We start from the raw sequence: 10648 nt of genomic DNA, 5'->3' as shown, positions 1-10648 counted from the left end.
TTCAAGTGTTTGAAACCAGGAGAAGACTGCATTTGTGTGTTTGTGCATTGGTTATTATAACACTCTTCATTCTGGGTTACCAAAAAAAGGTTTTAGAGGTTTACAGATTTACAGATGGTACAAAACGCAGCTGCTTGCATTTTAGCCAAAAATTGTGAAATTTGAGCACATTACCCCACTACTGAAATCTCTTCACTGGTTGCCTTGTCAGGTTTGAGCAGATTTTAAGGTCCTGTTGCTCGCCTACAGGGCTTTAAGCATTTCACGCATAGTGGCCACTACAGTGGACAGCTATCATTGTAGACAGCTGTTCTCTTGCATTTGTGTCAGTGTTGATATACTTGCACAAAACGTATGTTGTGCACCTAAGTGGACATGTAACCAACTCTTTGAAAAGTACATATTTTAAAAAATGAAGTTCAAAAATATTTTTTCATGCCTAAAGATGAATAAAAATACTTAATAAAAAAAAATCCTGATTGAGGTTTTCATAATTCATGCATGAAAGGTTTAAAGCTAAGTTAAAGACCTACTTGGTCACCTGATCCTATGCGTCTTAATTTTATGCCTATTAGTTTTTAAATTGTTATCAGTTTTTAAATTGTAATGTTTTTTGTATTGCTTTTATTCACTTATCTTTTTTTAAATATTCAAATAGCTGTTCAGCACTTTGTTTGAAAGCACTTTATAAATAAAGTTATCATTTTTATTAATAATGTAACCTCCATCAGAAGCCTATGTCACATCTGCTGATATTTTTGATAAATAAATAAATGAAAGTGCACATTTTTCCTTGCTTGAAGGTAGAACAAATTTCCCTGCCGTGGGATCAATAAAATACGGAGCCCCGCAGGGGACATGGGAGAAAAAAAAATTAAGACGGACTTTTGCGAGATCTCGCAAAAGTCCGTCTTAATTTTTTTTTGCGGGGCTCCGTAATAAAGTCTTATCTTATCTTAGACTATCAATTTTGATAAAAAGGTTTGCTTCTTGCTCAGAAATGCGGAAAAAAAAATTGGTTAAAAAGAAATTCCTATAATTTTCATGGGACATACTTGTTTTTTTTGCATGACTATATGGTCTGTACTACAGCTCACCAGTCGGAACTAATAGGAAATCCAAATGTTTTTGTTTTTGCTGTCCCAGAATTAGCTTTATTGGTTCTTTTACTCAGTAAAATGGACTGCAGATGCTGCTGTGAAATAAAACAACTTTTTTTTCCTCCACTGACCCTAGTGGTCGTTATTGCATAATTGCACAATGGCTAATTTTGTATAAACTAAAATAGAATATTATTGTTAGTACATGTGTTATCAATTACAGTATTGCATTTTTGCAGCGTTAAAGGAATTTGAACTGTAGGGGAAAAAAAGCATTTTTGCCTTAAAAGCAGTAACTCGAGAAAGTTATTTTGGGAAGAATGCAGTTAGTTTGAGAAAATCCAGACCCCATGGGTATATATAAAAGAACAAAAGCTCAGACTGAAAGCTTAAATTAATTATGAAAAACCAATTTAAAAACTAACAGGCCTAAGAGCAAACAGCTGGCTCGAATTCTCACGCTGCTGTCAGCAACATAACAGAAAAAAGGACTGTGTAATTAAAAACTCTTCTTTGTTAGATAACTAAAACAAATGAAACTCAAAGCAACAATGAATGCACTCCACTGGAGAAGAGAGTTTATCAGTGATAAGATAAAATACCACAAACACCATGGAGAACCAGAGGGAAGAAAAAGAAAAACTGGCCTTGATATTTATTTACAAGCCATATTTCAACTGTAGCTGAAAACTGTTCAGCTACAGTCTGAAAAGCATACTTAAAAGTGTAAACACTCCTCATTTTGTAAATACTTGAGCTTATATATTCATAAAGTGCTAATGAACTGTTGATGTTAACATTTCATTCTTACTTTTTGCAGGATGGAAGGACTTTAAGTTGCACGTACTGTAGTAGTTAGATATGGTAGAATCCAACCATAAAGGTCAACCTTCAGGGTCATAACCCAGATAACCCTGGAGGTGACGTAAGATAATAGGCGGGGGTGGTGGTGGTGGTGGCTTTGGTTTGAATACCCTTTTTGAATACTCTTTTTTGTGGAATATTGATTCATTTAACTCACCATTGCGCAAGCAGAAGTGAATTTAATCTGCAGGGCAAGGCACTTTATTTTCCCAAGGGGTCCCATGAAAAACTGGGACTGCTGTGGAGGGCCCATTACTCATTCCCAAACACTAAAGCTACTGTGTCTACATTTTCAGGCACCTTATATGACTCTTCCATGTTTGACAGTCAGGGGTATGAATTTAATTTTCTGAACGGGCCATATGACTGGGCCTGTTGTGGAGGGCCACACCAAGATACTCCAAAGTGCACACAGAATACTTTTAATTTAATAACATTTCATAAAAGTACTGTTTAAACTCAAACCTTGAGGTAGAAAAGTAACTAGTAACTGTATCTCTTAGGGTTGAATTGTTAAATAAAGTGCTCATATACAGTAAATTTAGATTTGAATGAATTTACTTTGTTTCTAATAATGCTTACAGAGTCAAACAGGTATTTGTGGCTCATCCAGCTATATGTTTTATTCAGCTAATTCAGCTTCTCGTGTTTTCTTATCTGCTTGATGTTTCTTAAATATCCAACATTTAAAGTGAGTTTTTTCCAGTTCCTTTCAGTAAGTTGCTGTCGAACACTATGTAGTAGGTCAAACTGTCACAGCTTCTCTCCCATGCAGGTCTACTGTGGCTGAGGAAGTGTCCCTCAGTGCATCTGTTCACACATTATTCCTATTTATTTGTATTTCACTGGGGGTGGGGTGGGCATCACAGAGCGGCAACACAAACCATAGTAATATGTGAGGGAAGGGAGACAGGAAGGATGGATCCTCTGTCATCCTGCACCAGCTTCCTGTCTGCGCTCCCTTTGCCACTTCTAAAGAGCCCAACAGGTTAAAAATAAGCCATTGTTACGTGTACACAAAGGGATATGGAAAGGACTTTTATAGCGGGGGGACACAGATAACATTCTCAAAGCTTCTTAATATAAAAACACTCAGTTCGATAGGGAGAGGTGAGGAAGTTAATTTGCAGAATTAGAAACTGAACAGTGTTGCATCTATTCTGTCACCCTTTGTAGTTCAATTTGTGGGTGTTGAGTACAAAGTAAAATGGGAGGGCAAGTTCGCTGTAAGTCACAACTTTGTTTAACATGCTAATATGTAAACATGCAATAAATCTACACAGTATGCTTCAACAGTATGAAAGGTCTGCACCTGAGAACAGCACGCAGCAACACTACACATGAGTAGTGAGCGAGAGGAGGGAGGTTTGGGGTCTTCACACACCCCTGTTCTCTGCTGGCCATCGAGGTGGGGGGGCTGGGAGGAGGTGTTGGCCGTCTGATTGGGATCTGGGATGCGGGGCCTCCCTGCTGCTGCGGAGCCTGGGGCGGTCTGCTTGCCTCCACCCCGGGGGAAAGGGTAACATCTCCTGGGTCTAGGTGCCGTGTTCCCCTCCAGGGGCGAGGGTACCTGGACCTGGGGTATAGAGTTTGTTTGGGGAGTGTGATTGTGTGTACAGTGTCCATGTATGTCTATCCCTACGTTGGGTGAGTGCTGAGTATTTGTATATGTGTGCATGAGGGTGGGAATGCATGTTTGTGTCTGTGTGTGCCTGTTTGTCTGTGTCTATATGTCAGGTCGGGCTTTACACTCCACCTCTCTGGGAACTCCCAGGCCCTCCAAAGTGTGGAGGCCTATCTCCCCTCACCACACTCCCTGCCGGTAACTGATGCCCTCAGGGGTAAGGCGTTGGTGGTTCTTGGTGTCCAGGGCTGGGCGCTCAGGTATGTACCAGCTCACTCCCGGTGACTACTTGGCGTGGCCTGGTGCCTGTTGCTCGGTCAGGCCTCTTCCGGGGCAAATGGGGCCCTCGGGCCTCCGGCCTCTGGGCCTGCGGCTCGGTTCACTCTGGCACAGCTGGCTGCCGGCAGTGCCAGCTGGCACGCCACTACAGCCCCCTCTGGCTCCTGCTCCGTGGCTACTGGGTGACCCCATCATCTGGGGCTCTCCTCAGCTCTTCCCAGGAGGGTGGCACGGATGCCCCTCCGGTGGTCCTCCTTGGGCTCTCGCACTCTGGGGCCTCTGGATGTCTGGAGCCTGGATCTCCTCCATGCCTGCTTCATGCTCTGGGGGACGGGGCTATGGCTCTCTACATCCTCTAGCAGACCATTACATGGGGAAACCTTTTGAATACAAGCGCGCTGATCCACACAGGTGTGCACACAGGTGTTCACTGTTCATAGACATAAACTACACCTTTATTGGCTGCTATTTCCAAGCACATTATGCGCTGTAGGTCCTGCTTGCTACACAACAACATTCAATATTTAGTATTTACTGCTGTTTACACTTAGCTAGATTAACGTGATGGTGTTGTGTTTAGTATGTTGCTCTGTTTTTTTTGCTTGTTTTCTCTCCTTTTTCTCTCAACAGGTGATCCAGGAGAGTTTTTTTCTTCTTTCTCTTTTTAAGTGCCCTTTCTCACTGTCCCTCTTCCCTTCTGTTTTTCTTTTCCTTCATCTTTCTTTCTCCCTTTCCTATCCCTCAGTCATGTCTGTCCCATCTGTAACAACTGAAAATAAAATAAAATAAATAATAAAAACAAAGGTCGATCAAATGGACCAATACGGCAATGCCATGATGATCCATTTGGCAAAGTAAATCCATTGGGTATCCTTGTTGGTCTTCAGACAACAATTCTGACGGCTAAAGAACCAAATGGGACAGGCAGAAAAAAAGAAAAAAAAATGAACAGTATGAAAGGTCAAACAAGGCCTCCTTTGTTGCTCATAACTTACATCACTAGAAAAATAAGCTCTGTTGTAATTTCAAACAAGGAGGTACTAATTGAAAAAACAGACTATATGCAACACAGAGCAGCTCAGCTAGTCCTGAACAGCAGCCCCGAGGCTGTTTTTCTCACAAGTAGGCAGACGTTTACAGTAATTTGGAGTGTGCTTGGAGATATCAATACCATTACAGATTCATTTGTTTGCCTTAAGTAATATAACACACGTCACATAATTTTTATTATTATTTTTTAATAAACGGGAGGATGAGAATGTCTATTTACCACATCTGCACTCATAGTTCAGTACTGTTCACAAACCAATAATTTCCATGAGCTGGTTTTACTAAACCTAATCATGCTGTGCAGTCACACAACAGAGGTTATCAACTTGCCAGTCACTTGTGGCCAGGAGCTTGTAAACATGGAGTGAGAGTGCACACTTCTTGTTCTCTTTCTCACAAAGAGGAAAAAACTATAAACCTAAACAAATATGAGGAATAAGCGACAAAGCTGGTGAAGCCAAAGCCAGGAAGAAAAGCTGGCTCTGGCCAGACTGTGCAAGTTTAAAGGCTTATCAATAACACTTCCCCTGCATTAACAAAAAGGTAGATCCCTCTTACAATTCTGTGTTCCACTAAGTTAATGTCTTTCTTAGATGTGTGCATGTAGCATGGATTACACTTGTCCTTAATATTGCATCCATGTTGGTGCTGAATGGTGAGTAGTTAAACAACTAACAATAAAAACCTGTACAACCTTATAGTGACAACCTGCACAAGTCTTTAGGGCTTTAATTAAGATTATATCTAAAAACATCTCATTAAGCTGCCTGTCAGCAAAAGATATGATTTTGCTGGTCTCTGAATAAGCCACCTCTTAACGCTTAGCTTTGAAGAGAGTTGAATATCTCACTAGTTCTAACTAAACTGAATTGAAAATATTCTGAAAATAACTGCTTCATAAAAACCATTCATATTAAACCCGAGGTTACCTCGCTAGCACCCCACATCTTGCTTCTAATTTCAGAAATGTTTCCAAAAACACATCCTATAAAATGTTTTTCACTTGATTTGTAAGTCTGGCAAAAGTGGAAATATCTAGTGTATCTAGTATAGTGTCAATTCCATTGCATCCCCCCCATATAACACTGCTTTTACACTCAGGTATTTAGCTTGCTAAGCAGATGGTTCCTTATTTTGTCGGTTGTTTGATGCAGCTAGTGAGAGCCACGAGACTCAACCATATGATAAATGTGTTTTGAAAAGCAAGGCAATGATCTACAAGCATCATGGCGGTTCAGAGTTAGGAGCTCATTCTCAGTATGTTTGTCACTATGTTTGAATCATTTCACATCATATTTGTATCTGATTCCATTTAATACTGATATTACGTAACAATGCTAACCCTGGATCCAGGCTGATCTGAGGTCTCGTGTTTCTGTTTTCCCTTCTATGCAAAGAGATTTTCATTGATATGTTACTGAGTCATATCTGCATGTTGTGATCTGTTTAGAAATGCTGACTCATTGCTATAGTTGGTTGTACACTGAAAAAAAAATTTATGCCCCAAATACTGACTTTAAGTAATCTGATTACATTTCAGTTTTCCATGTTACATTAGTACAGTGTAAAATGTTAAATTTGATCAGATCTGGTCAAATGAAATTGACTTGATTTTTTCCTTAATGATTAGTTATTTGAATAAATGAACCTATAATTTTATATAATTAGTGCTTTACAGATTTTTGTGAGTGTATCTCTGTCCAGCTGCATCCAGAGGCATTTTGGTGCACACTGGCTGATAACTCCTTTCAGAAATCAAAAGTGAACTGAAAAATTTCAGAGGTTTTTGCATTTCTGCATTTGTCTGGTGTAATTAAAAAAACAAAAAAACAATTTGAAAATGTGGAGCTACAAGGAAGACCCCTTGTGAATGCAGGAACAAAGTGAAGGTAGCTTCTTTCTTCTTTTGTCTGGCAATAGCTATACTCACACATCTTATAAGCAGCTGTTTGGAAATAGAAGACATAGTTTAAAAACCTGCCCACTAACCTGTTGCAGAACAACAAGAGCCAGCAACTAGTCAACACACAAGAGCCTGTTATGCAATAACCACAAGGAGCTTTAATTACAGGTCAAACAGGGTACTTGAACCTACCGGCAGGGGGTGATGGAAAGGATGCACAGCGCTTTCATAAAACAAATGCTTTCTACTTAGAGTGACCTCAAAGAAATATGATCTCCACATTGTAAAGTGATCCAGACAAAACGTATTGTTTGATTTAATACACTCTACAGTTGAGGCTCTGTGTTTGTTTAATGCTATGAACAACGGCAAGATGTGCAGAAAGTGGTCTCTTAACATTATCTGATCCTGTAAATCACTTATGAGAGTCAGCCCACCAATAGCACCAGGATTTACAGCCACCATGCTGTCCATGTATGACTTATTGGGAGCTTGGTTATGTTCCCATAGCTGGTCCCAAAAATAGCTCCTGCAGCTTGGAGCTATGCCATGCGGTTCCTTTTTTGTTTCTTATTTATACTTTTTTGTCCCTGGGACCATAAAAGAAGCACAAGCAGCACGGACCAGTGAATAGAGGAAGTCTGACATCTTCTTAACTGCTCTATCCAACCAAACACAAGCGCTCCCATCTAACAGATTACTGCCAACACCTGTGGCTAATGATGACACAGAGGGAAATTAAAACTAATAAAATGGTAAATATGCCAGGTTTAGCCATCCTTCCCATCTATCAGCCAGCGTGGGAGCAAGCACACCCTGACACAGTTCCCAGATATGGTCAGCCTGACACCATGTTCACCACCAAAGCATCTACTATGATTCTTTTTTCCCCCCATTTCCCATATATCACACTAAAGTTCTTCTTTAGTTTCCCCTTGAGAATAAACAGACTCAGTCTTGTTCTTTCTTTCCTCCACTTATTCAACTTCCTAGGAAAAAGAAAATCTAATATAGCCATGTAAAAAAAGGAATAATTCAAATGTGACATCAACAAGCTGCTTCCTGTTGTAGAAATAACCTTTAAAATGACCTTTATTTCTAAAGTTTTATAGATAACACAATCTAAAAAAAAATCCTATCTATGACTGAATGACAGGTCATCTTAGGCTACCTAACAACAAACCCTGCAACTCACCACCTATTATTAACATACAGCATGCAACCCAAACTGTCAGTTATCTACCACTGAGCCTAAAATAAGCTCAGATTTTTATTTATTTTTTGTTTTGTTTTATGTAGCAGTGGGGGGGTGGGGGTCGGGCAGGGGGGTTTGTTGGCCTGTTTGTGTTATGAAAACTGAAAAGCCAGTTGGGGGTTGGGACCAAAGTAGCAGCTCAAACACCTATTAATACACTGATAGCTGCCTGGCAAGAGCAGGCTGTTCCACTCAGACACACACTAGAGTGCAGGGGTGCAAAGTTTCCCACAGGCACATGCAAAGTCCAGGAAACATCTTAGAGCATTCACAAGAAATCAAGCAATGAGGTGGTCTGAGAGCTGAGAATGCACAGGTATGATGACTACACCTTGGCAACACTAGGTCGTGAGCACAGTGCGTAGTCTTGAAGAAACTTAATTGGAATGGCAAATATAAGAAACAAAAGCACAAAGCAAAACAGGAAACTGTTGTTGACATAAAAGTTTCTTGTAAAGTTTTGATAGAAATGTAATAAAACAAGTGAGAGTCACTTATACAGAGCATGTGATTCTCTAGCTCTCTTTTTTTAAACACACACACATACAAAGCAGGTCCTACCAGTCTGCAGAGGTTTTCTAGTGATTGCTAATGTGCATGTAGAAGGAAATGAAAATCACCCAGGAGAAATGCAAATGCTAAGAGAAATAACAAAGCACCTGTCAGTCTGCTGTGAACAACTTCGAGCAAGCTTGTGTGCACCTCTGTGTTTCCTATATTATTTTACTCTCTGTGCTGTTAAGTCAGACTGAATGTCAAAAGGAGCACTTGGGGACGCCTTCCTTAATTTGCATTCTGTAATTAGTTTATCAACCAGCATTAGTCAAGGATGTGAAGATTTTACAACAGCAATGTCAATTTCAGCAGAAATCCCTTCCCCACATTGCTTACTGCTTTAAAAAACTGTTGTATTAGAAGCCATCTAGCGCTTGATTGAATCTCAGAGCGCTCCTAATGACAGGAAACACTATCACCTCCCACTAAAGCATTGCTATATTGTCCATCTTCACTGTCAGATGTCATTTACTTTTTATGCCATGTTGACTCACTGCAGACTCCCTGATGTTGACCATCTGCCATCTGTGCTTCGCAGTAGTGAAGATAATCATGGCATACACTATTTTATCCCTCTGTATTCTATTCATATATTACTTAGAACTGCAACAGCAGTAGCAGCCAAGGAGTCAGCTCAGGGTGTGACCTTCCCTCAACTTGCATGAACCCTATATACAAAACCCCATAAGGGGGAAAAAAATGTTAGAATCTTTTAATATTGCATAAAATGCTTTCAGTGAGTGTCAGCTACAAAAACCTTATTGTTCTCTATCATAATAAACATACTCATAAATAGTTCTATTATTTTTTGCGAAAAATACAACGTGCATGATTATTACTACGTGTTACAGACACCTTGTATCGGATTTACATGCCTACATCGTGGATTTTCCACAGTCATGGAGTAACTTTTCTTATGCATTGCATTGGTACAGTTTTTCTTTTTCATAAGATACAACACGTTTGCATCTTGCGCTGTGTGGCCACAATTCCAGTGAAGGCTCATAAACATTGTAATAAGTCGTGCCCTGGACTGTTCCTAATGCCTGATGTTGAGATTTGTGTCTTACCTTTTCTTTACGTTAGCTGTCAAACTGTCTTCTCCTCCAAATATCCCCATGCTTGCATGATCCGAGCAGAGAACTGTCTCATGCTGTCTCTGTATCAACAGTGACCAAACCCGACCACCCCGCTATAGGAGTCAAGACAAACGTCATAGCGAATACTACGTTCCTGTTAGCACTTTCAAAATAAAGCATCTCGGAACTGAACTGACATATTTGTATTCATTAAGTGTATAGTACAATACATCCTATTTTACATTTATGTTATATTTATTAGATTGTAATATCTATGAATTATAACACACGCAATATGTAGTATATTAACCTATTGTAATATTAAATTTAGTAAGCTTTAGTAAACACTCTTCTCTTTGTCCCTACAGCTCTTTGTCCTCACTGAGGAGGTGACAACGGTTAAGTCACCTTACAGTCAGCTATACAGCACAACACTTCCATCTGCCGTTTGTTGTTGGACCACCATCTGTAAATAGGAAACAGCCTCCATGAGAAATATTTCTAACCAAATTAGAAATATTAGTACATTTAAAGTCAAATACAAAATATGTTGGTTATCAAGTAGTCTTTTGATATTTTAATGGCATGTTAAATTTTACATTGTCAAGAACTACATAGGACAGATTAAGATTGAACAGGAATTTATTTTTGCACACAAGAGATTTGTGGATATTTTATTCTAACTGTATTTACCTAAGCTTATTTTCACTAAACACATCATAAACACATTTATGTATCAAGTTTGCCACAGAAGATAATGGATATCCTCCATATCAAGTATTAATATATTGTATTACTCTTAAGCAACGAAAAAATATATTCGTTATTTAAATAAATGCTGCACATGGCATTAAAAACATTGCGTTAACGTAAGGTTTATGAGTAGACTGCAAGTACCTTAAATGCATCATTATGTTTACTGACCTTCTATTGGTTCGT

Source organism: Neolamprologus brichardi, chromosome 20 (genome assembly GCF_056152115.1).
Source record: "Neolamprologus brichardi isolate AB-2024 chromosome 20, ASM5615211v1, whole genome shotgun sequence".
Classification (NCBI taxonomy): domain Eukaryota; kingdom Metazoa; phylum Chordata; class Actinopteri; order Cichliformes; family Cichlidae; genus Neolamprologus; species Neolamprologus brichardi.
This window is presented reverse-complemented; position numbering follows the sequence as displayed.